The sequence below is a fragment of the Cheilinus undulatus genome, linkage group 3 (genome assembly GCF_018320785.1).
Source record: "Cheilinus undulatus linkage group 3, ASM1832078v1, whole genome shotgun sequence".
Classification (NCBI taxonomy): Eukaryota; Metazoa; Chordata; class Actinopteri; order Labriformes; family Labridae; genus Cheilinus; species Cheilinus undulatus.
In genome coordinates, this window is record NC_054867.1 from 36,970,836 (window position 1) to 36,989,610 (window position 18,775).

The 18,775-nt window shown below is 37.7% G+C and overlaps 1 protein-coding gene across 2 annotated transcripts in view; it reads right to left on the bottom strand.

Annotated features, from left to right (window-relative positions):
- atp2b2 (ATPase plasma membrane Ca2+ transporting 2) overlaps positions 1–14,221 on the bottom strand; it is a 200,267-nt gene extending 186,046 nt beyond the window's left edge. For both annotated transcript variants that reach the window (XM_041781370.1, XM_041781377.1), the window contains exons 1-2: positions 14,090–14,221; positions 13,398–13,501 (exon numbers count right to left, since the gene is read on the bottom strand). The gene's annotated coding sequence lies outside the window, so the exon portion shown is untranslated. The remainder of the gene's footprint in view (positions 1–13,397; positions 13,502–14,089) is intronic.
- Between the last annotated feature and the right edge of the window lie 4,554 nt (positions 14,222–18,775).

Genomic DNA, 18,775 nt, shown 5'->3' on the forward strand with positions numbered 1-18,775 from the left:
GTCCGTCCGACTCGATTCTGAAGCTTCCAAGGGGTGAGTGGTGTGCCAGCTGCGTAGACACACCTCTCTCTGTCCATGACTCTCTGGTGAGGTGAGGTAAAATAACTTGAAGCACACATGAGTTTTCTTGTAGGTGCAACATTATGTCACCCAGTACTAACCCATGTTGAGCTACGTGATGTTTGCCGGCGTTTCGTGCTGCTGCTTTGACATGCTGTTATTGTTTAGGAGGGGGCGGGGTGAGTGTTTGTGAAGTGCACAATGTCTATGGTGAAGTAAGGGACAAGTTGTGCTCCCCGGGAACATATTCCTGGATATACACAGCATTTCGGTCAAATTCATTCAATTTCCATGATTTCCTCATTAAATTGTAAATTACAACAACAGTAACATGTAAATCATAGGGCCCTATATCAGCTATGTGTTCAAGTAAAAACTACTGTTTCTGCTTCTTTCTGTGTCTGACAGTAGCTATAGCTGGCAATGACTTCTTAATGTCATATTAAGATCAGCGTAATTCAACTCTTTAAAAAATAGCTCAAGCATATAAATGTAGGAGCTAAATCAAGAACTGACGAAAACAATGGTTCAGATTCACACATAATGGTTACATGTTTATATATAGCAATATTTGGTGACCAAATTCAGTCGAAGAAGGTTATTCTCCACCACAGTAATGTAAATACTTTGGGTATTTATTTTGGGATGGTTAAAATGGATTTGGCTAGATGTGGAAACAGTGGAAAACAAAGTTAGTCTGGAGCCCTGCACTGGTCACTGTTTTCTTGAGCGAGGAGTCTTCTCCAGGGAGATATAAGGAAGAACAGTTGTTAAAAAGTGGCTGCCCCAGCCATGTCAGTAAAACTGCGTAACCAAGCATGTTTAGAGTGAACAACTGCTTAAAATTCACAATGAATGGGGGTGAATTTTCAATCTTATCAGGACTGAATAGAAAAAAAGGTATGTAGAGCCTGTCTTATACACTGGATGTTGTGGTAAGTAAATTATCTAATAAAAGAAAGGGTCATGTTAGGGTGTAATTGGGTAAGAGAGGAGAATGTGAACTGATCTAGGACCTTTAACACGACAACTGAAACAACTGCTCCAAGTGTCCAAGTAGAAGTTTTTAAATTAGGTAATGGGAAACCCTTAAATAACATGAGCCTCTGACTTTTCCGTAAGTATAGATTTTACCAGAAGCTCTTTTTTTATTACTTTTGATTTCTCTTGTCATTTCCAAATCTTCAATTCCTTTATCAAAGTTGACAGGGGGGCATTAAGATAAGACTCCAATGATTATGCTCATGAAATAAAATCCTGACAAGAAAGATTACTAGATCTGTCTTTAAGGATGTGTAAGATGATATTTTTCAATTTGGAAATACCCCAGTGCATTTATTTTTGTATGCTAAACTTGGTAGTGAAACATTTATCAATAAATAAAAGTCAAATAAAAGTTTATTATAACGTTTGTTTTCTTTTCTCAAGCCTTCTCTCTAACCCTCTCTGAAAATGATGATTCACATTCAGTAGAAGGGAAACTATTTGGCCTTGTAAATAACCAGCTGTGGGGGAAGCCACAAGCATAATCTTGTTAGTCAATTCCCCCTGAACAATTGTGGCTGTGCATGAGCATTCAGCAGTGTCATATTCTTTTACTTAAGCACTGAGACTATTTCCAGCAAGCCTGACATAACACAGTGCGCGCACACATACACAGCGCTTTAAGTTGTAACAGAAAAGGATGACACATGAGGCTGAATGGAGGTCTTCCCATGCCCCCCCTGCCCTTTCTTGTTGGACTTGGACATCTCCCACAGGCTGAGCTGTAAATAGACAGTGCCCCCAAAACTTCAACACACTCAAACACACACAGATAACATTCACAAACACATGGGCATGCACATACACATAACTACACTTAGATGCCTACTCAGGATTGCCACCAAATACTTCAAGAAGTGACTCTCCCAACAGTGAGTGATATGGGGAACATCAGCTTGACTCTGTAAACAGAGACAACACATCTTTCCCAGGAGTACAAGATAGTAACCTTTGTGTAACAATTTAAAAAGATTAGAAAAACCAGATGAAGTATTTAGACACCTGCTTTTATTAAGGTAGAAGAAAGTGCAGTTTCACAGAAGATTTCCCCACAATGCATGAAGTTCCCTCCATGAGTTCAAGCTGATTGAAAATCTGTAACCATAAATGTCCACACACATTACAGTAATAGTTTATGATAAATCAGCAGGGGAAACATAACCATTACACGAACAGAAACAAGGTGTTATTGAACTGTATGTCAGGAGCCAGCCACTACAAAGACAGCACAGTGAATTATTGCATTAAAAAAACGCCGCAGTGGGGAATACAGTAAACTACAGTAAATTAATGTAGCCTGAAAAATAGCTCTTCACAGGGGTGTAATTTTGCCAGTGGCTGCAGACTGGATACTTGGAAAGATTTAAACACATGTCATCACATAAAACCCACACAGCATCCAGATGCCTTGATGTGAAGGAAAGCTTACAGCTAAATGCACTGCAAAATTTTAAGTTCATTAGTTTATCAGGACAGGCCAACAAAGAAACAGAAGTAGAAGAAGAAAAAAATAACAGCATGTTCCCAACAGGATATCAATAAACACTGAAGACAACTTTTTGTCTTCTCCTAGTTTGGGTATGGATGTAAAACTGCTTGCAGTAGGACCCATCCTTGTACACTGATTTACTTTTCAGTTGGTCTTCAACAGGGATGGGCCACTTCAAGAAAGGAATACTGAATCACAATAAACTCATGTTATTTGATAAGAGTGTGATGCTTTGAGAGCATTTAGGGGCAGATCAACAAAGAATCAAATAGTGTTAGAATTAGCTCAGAATAGCATCTGCTATTTCCCCAGCACTTACAGAGTTAGAAATTAAAAAAAGAAAAATACAATTTTCAGACTGAGAACTTATAGTTCATGCAAAGACATACCGCAGGATGCGCATGTCAGCACATTAAAGAATTATGTGCAACTTAGAGCCTGGATTAAAAAAGAAAACATAGTGACCATTACACACCAGTGCCACTTCTGTTGTAACTATAAAGACAGCACATTACAATCAGAAAACCTGATACCTTTGGAAGTCAGCATAGAGAAGTCATTTGTTATGACAATGTACCTTGTGCTGCATAAATCCAAATTTTATCAATTAATAAAGGAAGGAAGGATTCGTTTTAATTAATCCCTTTTAAAGAAAAATCAAATTTGAAAATTACAAACACCGTAAAAACATCAGCATATGCTGCTCCTGCACTGTCTGGCAGCATGATAAACTATCTTGGACTAATATTTTGCTTAAAACAGCTTCAAGTGCCGAACACCTTAATGTCTGCATACTGCATAACAATGTTACTGCTGGAAGTAGTAACAGTTTGCAGACGACTAGCTGTAGGAAATTTTAAATATTTTTTATTCAAAAATGGCAGATTTCTTGGTATTACCAGTTCCTTGGTCCATGGTTGTAAATTAAAAATGTATCATACACAGCAACAAACGGCCCGTGTGTGTGTAAATAGCATCAAGTTAATACAGCCATAAAGGCAGCCGTAAAATTGCACCACTTCTACTACTTGTGGCAATTACTTCTGCCCTTTGTGAATTAGTTGCAATTTGCACTAAGACTTATTTACATATGAAGGCAGCAATTTTGCACCAAATTTTTGAATAGTCCCTCATGTAAATGCATGTAAATGGGACAGGCACTCCCAGGGCATTGTTTGCTTTGCAGAGCAGCTTGTGTGCAGTTTGCATCAATTCCCCCTTTGTGTGTTCTCTTTGGGTTGGACACTGTCCTTTTCTGCCATTTGCACAGGTTCAGCACGATAAAGCAGTGATATCATCAATCTGGCCCCGGTCTTTGTCAAGGCTTCTGCTGAGACACATTTGTGACTAATTAGTGAAATTGCAGGAAACTGGGACCTTGGCAATACCTAAACTGAAAGTCTCATACAAGACTGTACTAAGGAAGCAAATGCATCAAAAAACCACAGAATACCATGCATTCATTATGCATTACCATGTATTAAGTATCTGCATGATCAAGATTTACAAGAATACATTATGGAAACAAGTGTATTTCTTTTTTTTCTCCAAAATCAAAGGGACTCAGAGAATCCCTGCAGCAATACATTTAAATGTTTAAGTGAGACTTCTGAAACGACCACCTTGTGCTTGCTCTAGAACAGCTTGTTCTGGTAAAGAGTGATAAAGACTACAATACAAGGGCAACTTCAATGCCACAACAAATCCTAAAACTGACAAACGACTGTGACTCCTGAATGGCCTTGCAGCTGTACATTACATTACAGTGAACATCAATGTTCAGTCCCAGAGAACAGTCCTGGCATGTTTGCAAGAGATCCAAGGCTCTTCACAACCACACCACTGCTAAACAACCTTTAACTTGTTAACACTTTGACCCCTAAGAAACGTGGAATCAAAATCATTTCATGTAGGTCTTATCACCAAGGCAATACAGCATGCGCCATATAAAATACTGTATCACCATCACTGTTTATAGTAGAGATATAAATAACCTATGTTGAACTATCAATAACAGTGTCAACAGCTGTCCTCTGCACATGAACATGAAGTGTGTATGATTGGCCTCTATCTAAAAACAAACAGTAAAACCCCAAACGTTGCTGCCAAGACTTGGAGACTGATAATACAACATGATGCCAATTCACAGCTGGGGACTTCTGAAAACCTGTGCATTTCAGATCAAGTATTTGCTGGGATGACAAACTAATTCTTTAACTATCATACAAAAGGGAACAGCAAACAACACAATGATACTGTTTCATAACTCTAAATTTTGATGTCATACCTTTGATTGCATACTGTCTTTGTATACATTATTTTTTAAAGCTCAGTGAATGTGCTATATTCTACCAAGAACACAGATATTTCTGAACCACTATAAAACAAAAAGTACTGAGATTAAATTAGATTCCAGAAAACCTTCATACCCTGCCCTCAGTATTACACTAGGCCTGGCACAAATGCAAATGAAGGAGGCCTACAAAGGACTGTGACATTACTTGAATTAACAACAAAAAGACCCGCTTCAGAGTGCACACCAGGAAGCAGCTGAATGCTAGAGATGGCAGGATTTCTTTCTGGAGAGGTAGAAAGAGAACTATATATTTTGTCTTACTGTATTTCAACAAGTTACAAATATTTTATCAGAGCTGAAGAATTTAACTTCGCACAGCTCCACTACGACCTCATGCTAATGGAGCCCAGTCAAGTCCATATTGCTGACCAATTTCTAGTAAAGCCCGGCTTTAACCACTGTGACAGGTTTTTTTTGGTTTTTGAAATAAAGCTTCTTCCCTTGATTGAGCCACAAACAGCAGCACACAGGATAACAAACACCTCTCATCCTCCATGCATAAGAGACTCCGCAAAATACGCTGGCAAGTGTGTGCTGGGGTTAATCTCAAGGCTGATTAAACCTGTCATTATTCTAAAATTATAATGCCAAACTATTATCCACTGAATTAATTTACCAATGATTCTATTTCATGTCATCTACAAGTGTAATTGTGGTCTTTATAGCTGATGTTTGAACGGAACATCATTTATTAATTCTTTGGCTATTTCACTTCCAGCTCTCATCAGATGGTTCAATTGCTCTTGTTGCAATAAAAAAAAATCTTGTAATTGATCATCTAATCCTGGACACACACAGGCTGTCCTATGACATGAGAGCTTGTTTGGTACAGAACTGAAAGGCATCTTAAATTCCGGAGAGAGATGGCACAGTTTATAGTGCATAGAGAAATGTAAGGGGGATTCAGATAGTATACAGACATGCAGTGTAACAACTGTGGGGTCTCATATGGGTTCAAAACTCATGTGACCCCCCCCAAATTTCTTATGAGGCTGTGGGTTTTAGCATAGTACGAATAGGGTAAGTGTACCCATTAAGCCCACCAAAATCTAAGTTCACATGTTTTTCATTGATACTAAGATGGTTTATAAACATGAACATTTGTTAAAATGAAGGATTAATCTCTCATTTGAAAGTATATTTATTTACTTATGCATATTATAAAGAACATATTAAAGAAGTTTTATGAATAAAGTCAAAAGACTGGCATGGGCTTAACCCATGTGTGTTCCAAATAAGCCCACAACCACATTTACTGACAGAAGTTTAAACTTATTATATTTTTCAGGAAGTAAACACATAGTAATTTAGTAACATGTTATATATTTTAAACACAATTTAGTTTTTGAACTTGGATTTAATGTTTGGCTTGTAAAAATGGACCACCACAAACACAACTAAGTAGGCTTAAAACTAATGTTCATTGCCTTCAGTATTTAACATTTCATTGAACATTTTATTTAATATTGACAAAATTCGATTCAATATTGACAAAATTAAAAAATGTATTTGTTTTTAAAGGTATTAAGTGACATTACAGTGCATCAACAATATCTTATTGAACTTGGATTTAATGTTTGGTTGTAATAATACTGATTTTAGGACAGTTGCTGTAATTCTTCCTTTTTTATGGCATTTTTCTCACTGTGAACAAATTATTATGCAAATTAACTGACATAACAATTCTTCTGGGCAGTGTGTGATCTGTGATATACTCATGTTAATGAAGTTAGTGAGGTATAACAGCATCCAACACAAGATTACAGTGAAAAGCTATCAAACTTCAAAATTTAATTATTTCCTATTGAAACACATAAGATGGGCTTAAATGGAACACACTGGGCTTAAATGGTTCTACAGTGACAACCAGGGAAATAAAGATAATATGTTCTCACCAAAATGAAACAAATGTGTAAAGAAATGCCTGTAGCCTAAATATGCTGTAAAACTTGCCATCACAGTTATCCCTCTTTTGCCAAACTTTCTGAATTATCAAGGAATTCTTGTTCAAAGTTAGCTTACGCTAGGTGTTTTTTGGGTCACTGTACCATTTAAGCCCACAAGACATTTTATGAAAATATTTCACCCACCCAAACCCTTTTTTGTGTCTTAATTTGAAGATTTATGTAAAAAGAATCAGAAAACACTTAGTTTGTGTACTTATCATTTTTAATACTTAAGCAATGTATCTATCAGTAGGGCTACATGTATTGGCTAGTGATTCGCTCGCTACGCTAGCTAGCATGACTCATGTTTCACATAAAACTAAATAGTAAGAAATTACAAAAAACTACTTGTTTATACACAAAAAAACAAATCAATAGTCTCTCAAATTACATAATATGAATGTACTTAACAAGTCCGTGGCTGAAAATAGTTGAAAGAGGTTCTTTCTGAGGGGTTTCAAAACAATGAGCCTCCTTGAAACTGCACGAATGTAAGCGAGCCTTTAGTAATATCGACAAATGTAATTGGTGCCAAACACAAACTGACATATAATTAAGAAATTGTGTGAGTGGACAAAATCATGTATAACATTAGACAGGCCCCTCTTTTTTTTAAAAATTGACTTCAAAGTTGCAAGTGGGCTTAAATGGTGCCTGGGCTTAATGGGTACGCTTACCCTATGACACGGTAAAGATGGCCTAGTGTGAGTGCGCACTAAAACTATGTTTTGGTGGTCTCAGGGGAGAAAAGTGTCTAACTGTGTGACAATCTCAATTGAATTTAGCAAAACCCTCAAAATGCAGCTGTGTAGCTCATTCAGTACCATCTGTTTGAGTTGAACACTCCAGCAAGCTCATGGTACAGTAGCTGAGCTCTCAACCTACAGTGCTAGTTGTGAAGTTAAAACCCACTGCTTTCTAGTTGTTTTATCCAACTCAGCTGGTCACTAATTGTCTTTACTTGTTGTCCTTAATTTTTCTGTATTCTTTCCGGGGCTTTTTATTTTTCGTCCGGCGCTGCACTGTACCCTTCAGTCACTCAGTGGAAATTATCTATGTGACTAGGCAGCTCCAACTCCTGTATATTGTTATGTGATTAACTGTTATGGCTGTAATACAGTGATTATACACAGATTACACTACTTCACAAAAGCCTCTAGCAGTGTATTGCTTCTTTATCTATACAGTGTAATTTAATTTGCTAATACAAGTCCCAATGTGAAATTGAATCATAACATTTTTCAAACTACTGACACTCAAGATTATTTATTATATTATATATTATATATTTATTATAATCTTGACTTGTTGCATTCTAACCTTAATAATTTTAACAAGCTCAGAAGAAGAAATTTCAGAAGAAAACTGTCATCTAGATATTAAGAAACCACAGAATCAAGACGTGACAAAATATTTTGCCACGGAAAATAAACTATTCCTCTTGTGAGTATGATGTGCACTCACATGCTGCCATGCCAGCATGCTTAGAAAAACCTGGATGAGCGTAACACAGAAAAGCAAGTCAGCAGGAAGGAACTTAGGTGACCACTCAGCAGGCACCTGCTGTGCCTCATACGTGGCTGGAATTTTAAGCCAAGGGGGTAGGAGTATGAAAGAAGAAAAGCCAAAAACAATGCATGTATGTGTAATTTACACATATGCCTAGGACATAAGATCTATATCTTAGCACAAGTTGTTTTTCAGCAGGTTTGTCACTTACATGGTCAAGATGTGAAATTCTTTCAAAATAAAATCCTTCAAGTTCCTTTTCTTTCACTGAGGACTTTGTTGAGCAAAATATTTGACCTGAATGCACCCAGTACAACCAAGCCACTGTAAGTGGTCTATTGTGGGAGTTTGGAGTCCAGATTATTTAACTGCAAGTACTTAAAGTTCACTTTTACTAACACCCAGATATCCAGAAAGTCGACATATTACCAACAATTCAATAAAATGACATTCCTTACATAACAGGGTAAACCTTAGCCCAAAGCTGAATAAGGTTTAGCATTTGGTTTGGTGGTTAAACAGCAAGCAGGTCTAGCTAAATTAAAATGATATAACATGGAAATTACTTGGTTAAGCTATGTTGTAAATTCATTAAACGTATCCTTAACTGGAGCGTGGCTGAATTTTTCCACTGAGATAACTTAAGAAAAATTCATTACATACAGAAAAGCATCAAATTTTACAACATCAGAATGAGAAACCGAAGGTGCCAAAATGTAAACAACAGCATAATAAAATGATTATTTTAAAGAAAACTTACTTCTGCATACTTTGTGACTGTGAAACCCGCCACAAAAAATGTTTACCAATAGATTTTTAAAAGAGCTGTTATATACAGTAGTTTTTGAATGACACATCAGGAAAGCCAACAAAACAGTTCATCACTTTGAGATTACACCATTAACCACAGACATTTAATCACACTACACTACTTTGCAAGACGGACAGGGAAGAAATGAGGAAAAAAAGAGGAGAGAAAACACATCAGAAACATAATCAGAGACTGATTTTTCATCCATCTGTCCAGAGAGATTCTGCGTGGAACATTATGCCTGCAGGAGTGTTTTTGATTGTTGCACTGAGAATTGGTCATGGCTAAATTAATTCCAATACTGCTCAATGATATGCAAATCACAGACAGAGGGAACAATAAATCTGCAGCAGTAATTAAGCAACCTAATTTGCTCATTAGAATTCATAATTTTATAAGCTAATGACGTATTTTCTGTGTGGATGCTTTAGCAAACTAAGTACGAGTGTGTGTTTTTTCAGCTTTACCTAAATACTGAATTCAGCATAGTCTATTACTTCACCAGCCATTTCAGACCTACAAACGACCCCCCCCCCCCCTACACACACAAAAAGAAGACGATTACATCTAAAACACACAGGAAAATGTCAGCTTTAACAACACTGCCAATACAAACAAAGTAATTATGCATGCAGTCCTAACTGACAGTTTCAGAGGAGTAATACCAATGGAACCAGAGCTTGTGATGAAGATTAATGAGGATGCCAGTCTGCCTTTACCCGCAATTTCCACATAGGACGACTGCACTGCACACCGAAGCGCCGCAGGTTTGATCCGACTGAAGGCGAGCAACCTCACCCACTGGAAGCGAGTCTAGAGCGCTGCGCCACGGCGCGCAGCCCTGATCAGCAGGAAGAGATTACACAGGAATAGTATGTCAACAGTGGACTATTTTACCTTTTGGGGTTAGTTTATCATCCTTTCCGGTGTAAGTCCATGATATTATTATTTTTTCCTCCATTAGGCGAGTACATTAGGAAGTTAAAAGGTTAATGTTTGCTTAAAGGATCTGTGGTTTTATGTAAATTTCTTTGGCTAAATGTCCTCAAAAGTTAACTTTTCCTTGTCAATGGTGCCTTTGTAGCTCTGTGATCTACTGACCTCTCGGTGACCCTTTGCTCTCGCTGCAGGATGAGACATAATGTTGATATAGTGATGATTTACAATCAGGAGTCTGTGCATTGTGTTGTATTTTGAAAGAACCAGATATTCTACGCTTGGGACTTCCTCTTTTGGAGCTTTCTGATCAACGGGTATTGATGTGGTTTGGCAGCGGCCGGCACTGAAAATAGACCTGCAGCGTATCTCGAACGAAGCAGAGCAAAGCGTCAGTCCAGGCATGTACCACTGCCGGTCTGGAGTGCCAGCTGTGGAAATGCTCTGATAGACTAGAGAGGGAGTGATGTGCTCTGCAGTACAATTCGCCAGCGGTTCGCGGCACATTTGCTGTATGTGGAAATTGGAGGTAAGAATTCTTATTTTGATATATATGCCTGTTACTTACAAACAGGGTCTCCTGCTCCTGTATAATTACATTTTACTCACTAGGAACTAAAAAATACCTATGGTTCAATTACCATAATGAAGACAGTCCTGTGTGATGAACAAAAATCTTATCATAAATTCCTTAAGAATGCTTTTGCTCCAGCATTGATGGACAATACATTTTCCATATAGTGTGCCAAAAGGTTGAAGTGTATAGGGTATTTTTATTTAGACAACTTTGCATCATTTGGGGATTAAAACTTTCTTCAACATAATTTCTGAATTTGCACAGGCCTGGGATTCAATTTCTTTTTTAAATAAAATCAAAATAATCTTAGATTATTATGAAATTGTCTTGTTTGCCCCTTTTTTTTAATCATTTTTGTTAAGGCAAAAAGTTATTTTGATTCCATAATCACATTGTACTGGACAGAATCGGACTGAACTGAACAGGATCAGATCAGACTGAATTGTTCTGTATTTTAATGAATCGTCAGTGAATCGACGCATTGCTTGTGAATCGAGAGTCGAATTGAATCTTCTTGAGAGGAGATTCGAAACCCTAGAAGCAAAGTAATGCTGAGCACGACCGTCTAAAAATAAATGGACAAGATATTAATAGAGTAAAATTCTCAAGATTTTTGGGAGTTCATATTGATGAACGCTTATACTTTAAGTTCCATATTAATGAGCCAACATTAAAGTTGTCAAAGTATGTTGTTTGTTTTTTTCCTTCACTTTCTGCACTCCCAACATAATACAAATGTTTAGTTGAGCCTCATTTAAACTACTGTAGTATTATATGGTGTAATACTTTTCCAAGCCATCTAATAAAATAACAAAATCTGCAAAAGAAGGTTATACATGCACTATCATGGACTGGAATGAGATCTGCCACTGCCCCTCTCTTCCGCAAATATCATCTACTTAGACTCACTGAGACCAATACTTATCACAATGTATGTACTATGTATCAGGTTGTTCATGGTTTGAATTGTAAGCTATGTGATCTCAAACCAATCTGCCATCCTCTGCATTCATACAACACTAGGAAGACTTCATTACAAGGAAAGGAAAGTGTAGGCTTAAATGTACCAGTCTGGGTGTTGTGTGCAGGTGTACAGAAATGGAATGAGCTTGATGACAGTGTTAAAATGTCACTCTTTCTCTATTTTCAACAGGAAGTTAAAGAAGCAGCAGTTATCAACATATGATTAACTGATGCTCTATTCCTGATTAGTATTTGGATGCACTTTTGTTTAATTGTGTTTCTGAACTAAACCTTCATTTTAAATCTCCTGACACTGGTTTACTGATGGCTGTAGTCTGATTTTTGGTTGCTCATGTTTATTCAGTCTGCTTTATGTGGTCGAGTGTGGACTGACAATCATGCTATTGATCATGGTTTACAATATCTCCCTGGAGCTTGGAAATGCTACTCGCTATTGCTACTGAGGAAAGTATTGGATAAATTTTGAACTAGCATTGGACTGATGAACTGTTTAGGGGCTATTGTGTTGCTTGTTTTTTAAATTTTTGTTGTTTTTAACATATTATGTGTATGTACTACTTGTTTCATGTAAGGACACCCTTCTAAAAGCTTTTGCAAGCTTATCTGGGATTTCCTTTTCGCGCACTTATCATGTCTGGCTGTTTTGTTGGATTCCTGTAGTTTCTTCGGTGTATGAATTAAATTAAAATCAAATCAAATCTGGTTTTTAGTATGGGACTGCTATTTGCACAAATTCAGTAGAATGGCCCGTAACAATCACACAGTAAGCATCCAAGTTTGTGAAAGGAAACAATATGGATTAAATAGCCCATTAGATATTTTTAAAAAATGGCAGCCAGTCAGTTAAGTAAGTTTGTGCAGTTTCATATTGTGATACAAGTTGCTACAAAAGACATTACTGTCTTTGCTCAGAAAAAAAAACGGAACTCTTTATTAGTAACAAATCATCCATCAAATATATTAATTGCAATTTTTAAAGTTGACCTCCAATGTGATTTAAAGCTGTTTTTTTAAGCTGTGAGAGAAAGGACAATACTTTAGAGAGTCATCAAAGAATTGTTTCAAATGCACAACTTGGTTTAAGTGGGGAAAGTATGTTTAATCATTTAGCCTAAAACAATAAAAAACTTTTATTCTGGGAATAAATTTCGAACTGCAGGGAGTGCTGTAAACAATTTGTACGCTTACCTCTATTACAATATGCTGCGGTCCATAACAAATGGGCTATTTGCAGTTGTAGCGCTCTCAGTTGATAGTGTTAAGAACAGAAAATCGGTCGCCTAATTATATAATCAATATGACAAACACTTTTTTTTCCCGAAATGTGAAAAAGGAAGATTATTCATGAGGCATACATAGAAAACGAAAAAAGGGATTATAATCAGATTCTTTTGATCCCATCCCCTCAGTACCACTGCATACCCGCGGGCTGCGGCACAACGGCACGTTTCCGTGGAAACGACGGCAGACAGAATGGGTAGCAACAGTGTGTCGGTCCTGCCGACGTATCTCGCCACGGATGCCGGGCATCACCCGTTAGTATCGACTCTTCACCTTACAGCTGCACTCTATGTACAAACTGCAACGGGGACGTAAACACCACGATGTAAAGGACAACCTCATACCACCAGCCCTAACTCACTGGATATGTGAGTGATATTTTACAAATGAGAAGCGTGCCCTACCTGTTTCTGCTGTTCCAGGAGGGAGAAGAGGAGGAGGAGGGGGTGGCGGTGGCTGTGAAGGAGCGGGCGCATTAGGACGGCGATAAGTGCCGCATTCAGGGGATCTGGAGATAAAGAAAACCGAGCTTTAGCAGGAGATTGTAGCGCTGCACCTATGTCAGGCACGACATATGTCCAGACTGTAAGCTAGGCACTTAATTGGCGCATAGTTTTCAGTACATGCGGACGAATGAGGAGCTTCTTTTCATTATTACCAAGACTGCCACACAAGTATTTAAAACTGCGATGAAAATGCGATAAACGGTGATTATGATGGTTGGCACTGGTGCTGCTCTGGTTAAACGGTTTTCAAAGCCGTTTCACTGACGAGCCAAGGGGAGGCTAAGAACCGCTGGCAGTGCGGGTCTAACTTTTTTGCTCAGCGCCTAAAACTTCGAAGTTCCCATGTTCTGGGTGAAATAACTAAAAAAAAAAATTCAATAAAGCATTTGCAATTCTAATTTCTCTTGTTTCTCCCTTCCCCCTCTTTCAATCATGTATGCTCAACGGTTTACTCATTGGAAGTAACGGACATTAGCAAATTTGCATTGAGTCCACGCAACAGCTGCGACAGTTAGTGCTAGCATGTTTGTATCAAGTTGACGAAAATAATAGACTCTAAGCAAAATTTGAAGAAAAAAAATGAAATTTACCCAATTCTGCACCCGTCGAGTATTTTTGTCCAGATGGGGTTATAAATTAATTTTCTTAAGTTTAATTAAAGTAAAAACTCCCCTGACGACTGGGCACTATTCTTGGTCCAAACAACTAAAAATGGCAACCGCAGAGAAACACAACAAACTTGAATAAAATGTCAGTTACACTTTTCCCTTCTTTGCTGGAAGGGCGAACCCGTGCATCAAAACAGAAAACACCAATTCAACAGAATTAAAACTTTATTTAAAAAATAGTGGTACTGAGTAAATGACCGTCAATGCTGTTTAAAATATGAGAATTGCTAAAAAAAAAATAATCATAATAATAATAACACATTTTTAGAAAATTAAAAAAACTTAAGTGAGGTTATTTTTCCAGCTTTTATTTACATATTTATTCATTTATTTCTATACCATCAGCAACTATATACAGCTGTATCTAATAATGATAGAATATCAATGCAAAAGTTATTTTTTATGTTATATAATTCAAAACGTTAAACTTTTATACATTCTAGAATTACCTTATATAAAGTGAATATTTCAGGACTTTTTTGCAACTATTATGATTACAGTGTACTGCTCACAAAAATCAACTTTCTTAAAATATTAGACAAAACACCAATCCAGAAAGGTTTTGTAATACAGTAATAGTGACCATCTAGAAAAGTATGTTAATTTGACACTCAGTACTTGGTCGACTTGGTGCACAAATTACTACATCAAAGTGATGTGGCATGGAGGCAACCAGTCTGTGGCACTGTAGGTGGTGTTATGAAACCCAGACTGTGCTGATAAAAGCCTTCAGCTTGTCTGTATTGTTGAGTCTGGTGTCTCTTATCTTCCTCTTGACATTTCCCCAGAGAGACTTCATAGGGATTAGGTCAAGTGAGTTGGCTGGCCAATCAGACACAGTAATACTATGGTCAGCAAACCAGTTTCTGGTAGTTTTGGCTTCACTGTGGGCACTTGACTGGTCCCACTGGAAAATTAAATCAAACTTGAACAGATACAAGTATGAAGTGCTCTAAAGTCTCCTGGTAGACAGCTGACAGCTTTGATTCTAGACATGATAACACACAGCACAGTGCACCAGCTGAAGCAGATGACATGGCACCCCAAACCATCACTGATGTTTTAAAACAATGCCTGAGGTTGTGTTGTAGTTTGGTTAGCAAAGCCAACCCCAATCACAGTATTTACAAAACTCTTAGCACCATGCAGAAAACGTGGAGGAGCAACTAAGCTGAGCGCACTTTGCTTCCCTGATGAAATGGTCTTTGAGTGTTGAATATTTTTGGGGTGCAAACATATGACAGGAATAGTTGGCAAATCTTTGAACAATAACTTTTTAAATTAAATTCCAAAATTCATTTTAATAGTGTTTGAAAAAGCTGTTGATATCAGTCCCAAATAGTTTCCATAGCCCTCTGGCTTTGGTAGAAACAGTCAGCCAAAAGCAGGATATACTGAGCTTTATAGCTTTGCTTCCTCTTTTTCTCTGCTTTAATGTTGATCTTTTGAAAATCTATAATGCCAGAAATTTTGAAACTTTAACAGTACCAGACATCAACTTCATTCCTCTATAGTGTCCTGTCATATCAGCAATCTTTGGGGAAAAAAGACTTTACTTTTCCATCCTGTTACGTGTGTGTGTTGTTAAGGTGATATTTGCTGCTGTCATTCTGCAGTGGGCCACACACTGAGTGCTGAAAAATGTTTTACTGGCAGAGATGTATATTTTTCCATTACGCAGCATACATGTGCTGCCAGGTTTTAAGAGTTCAACGGACACAGCCTTTATTGGCTAATGTATATTCTAGCAAACACACTTTGCTCTATCCTACACAGAGGCATTTTTTCTGACCTTCTCTGCAGCAGTGTAGTGAGTTGTATTGTCCATTGTTACAGTAAGATGACAGGCATCATGTTCACTTCACACATACTGCATACTGTACTTCTGCCATGTCTACAAACAGATGGGTCACAGAGCTGCTCTCTTACCTGGGTCGGGGTGTCGAGGCACAAATGAAGCAGCAGGAGCAGATGGGAGCGAGACGGATGAGAGGAGGAAGAGACAGAATTGTGTGCTTAATATTTAACCAGTGAAGCTGCATGCTGCTCCGCCCTGGAGGGGGGAGAAAATTATAGTACCGAAGTGGCACTGACAATAGAGATTCAACAACAATGAAATACTGTGTTTGAGATACTTAAATTTCAATTCCTATTTTTTTCCTGATGATTGATATTGCACTTAGAGTGTTAGAAAGTGTGTGATGGTGGGTGGTATCCTCATAAAGAATCCTGAGAAAACCTACATTTAACCAAGAGTATTTAAAACTTTGTCCAAGGAGTTTGAAAATTGGCCTAAAGTATAAATCCTTCTTTCTGTTCCTACATTTTTATTTTCCTCATCTTACCCCTCAGCTATCCTTTTGCTCTTGTCCTTCAATTCCCCTGACAGCTAAAATGACAACAAGAAAATCCCAAACACTGGAGAGATGAGATTTCATGCTCATGAACACTTAAGCCAAACGACATTGCTCTTTCCTAATTCTATACCATGTGTTAGAGTAGGTTATCCGAAAATATCTTTTGTTGTATGGGTTTATTTGGAACAAGGATGCAAATCAGACTTAAACTACAACTAAGTGACGGTCCTGCCTTACAAGTGAAAGTTCAAAGTCATGACATTCACTTGTTTTATTTATTTTCTTATCTAAAGTGGATGATTCAACTATTTTCAACATCTTTTACTTATCTGTTGACCTTTTTTTAAGGAGAAACAGTTAAGTATACTGTCCTTGTGCAAAATGTGCAGCAGCATGCAATCCTGAACTGCTTTTTAACAGAAAAAGTATGTGAAAGAAAAAATATTTTTTTGTTTTCATACAAGGAAAACTGTCTCAAAATTAAAGGACCGTATTGGAAAGCCTATTAGGAGAAAAAAAATGTCATCTGCTGCAGCTCCCCCAGCTGAGAGATACCTGAACTACCAGCAGGCAGTCCCTTCTGGCCTCTCCATTAATCAGCAAACACAGGTCCTACACACACACAGAGGACATCTCACTTTATTGGCTGCAGACCAGTGAGAAGCAGGCTTCACAGACACAAATTAACACCATGCCTGTGGATGTCGGTACCCTATAAATGTCCCCCTGAAAGTCAGGTCAGCCTAACACTATGTTTAAAACCCAGCATACACAAGAGAACTCAAGGTCAGAAATTAGAATAGCATAATCTATTTTGTCAAGTGACAATATTATCTTTTTCAAGTCTAAAGCAGAACTACTATGCTTCTGTATTGTCAGTTTTGTTGATATTGAAGATACTGGTTTGAAACTGGCTGTTAAATATAAAAACAGGCCTGATACCTTCTCACAATGACGAATGGACTTCAGTATGACCCAGTAGAAGATTTACACCCCCTTTCATGGACAACTTCTTTCTGGATCAGCAGTTACCAGAACACACAAGATACTTTTACATACACCAAGCAGAAACAGAAACTTGGTCTGCTCATTGTTCACTTGGTCTCCTGAAGGAAAATGGTTTACAGCAATTATGTACAAATTTATTTGTTTAAAAAGAGTAATTCAAGTGCAAGGTTGCACTTCCAGCCAGGAGTGCATGATCTTTCCCTCAGTCTTTCACTAAAGTGATGGAGTAACAGATAAGCTGCTTTGTAAGAGTTGATTAAAGACTTCATGACAAACTTTGGAAAATCTAGAAACAGTCAAGTGGCCTTATTTTCAAATATTTAACTGGTTCTATCACATAAGTATCTCCAACAATAGAAGTCAGTGCTCATTTGATTGTACCTAAAATAAGATGTAATCCTGCTCTGCTTTTTATCTGTTCTTCATACATTTTCTTTAAGGATAGTTTGAAATTTAAGGAAGCACCTGTTGGTTGATTTCTAACACTTAAAGTCCCTGTAAAGTGAAATCTGAAATTTGTGTCTGTACACACTAGATATGATGGAATAAGCCTGCTGTAGAACTCTGAAAACACTGAGATCTATGTGTTAATGAATTTTGGATATAGACCATTAGAAAGTTTTTCTCTTCTTCCCTGGCTTGGTTAAATGTGGGCAGGGCAAATATAGCAGCCCACCATATCACCGGTCCCAATGGGGAATTAACCCCCTGTCTTCATTGAAAGTTAACAGCCTGCTAAATCCTGTGTTTTGTTCAGTGTGAGGTAAATTTCCAAAATCTAACTGCCATGTTGGTCTACAGGTCATTAAAAGTATCATAAAGGAGAAATTTGTGTCAGAAAACAGTAAATCTAATCCCCAACTTCTGTCTCACTGCTCTGGCACAGAGCCAGGCTGTGCTCTAGCCAGCATTCACCATAAGGTCAGGGGACAAGCTCATTATTGGAGTGATTGTCCATTTCCACTTGAACCAGATGCAGCAGAAACAAACATTTTACCTGCTGAAGGTGTGTTTTTTTTAGTCCTGGATGATTAAAAGAGACAGACTGTGACTGTCTCTTTACAAGCAGGATCAGTTCAATCCCTTATGCCTGTTAGCGTTGTGATGCTAAAGATGAGTAAAGTATCCAATGATAAGCATGTTCAGTTTCTGCCAAGTCTGTCACTATAAAAGCCTCCAACGCTAATCATCACTGAAGACTTTTCTTTTGAAGAGCTACATTAGGAAATTGAGTGTTACAGCA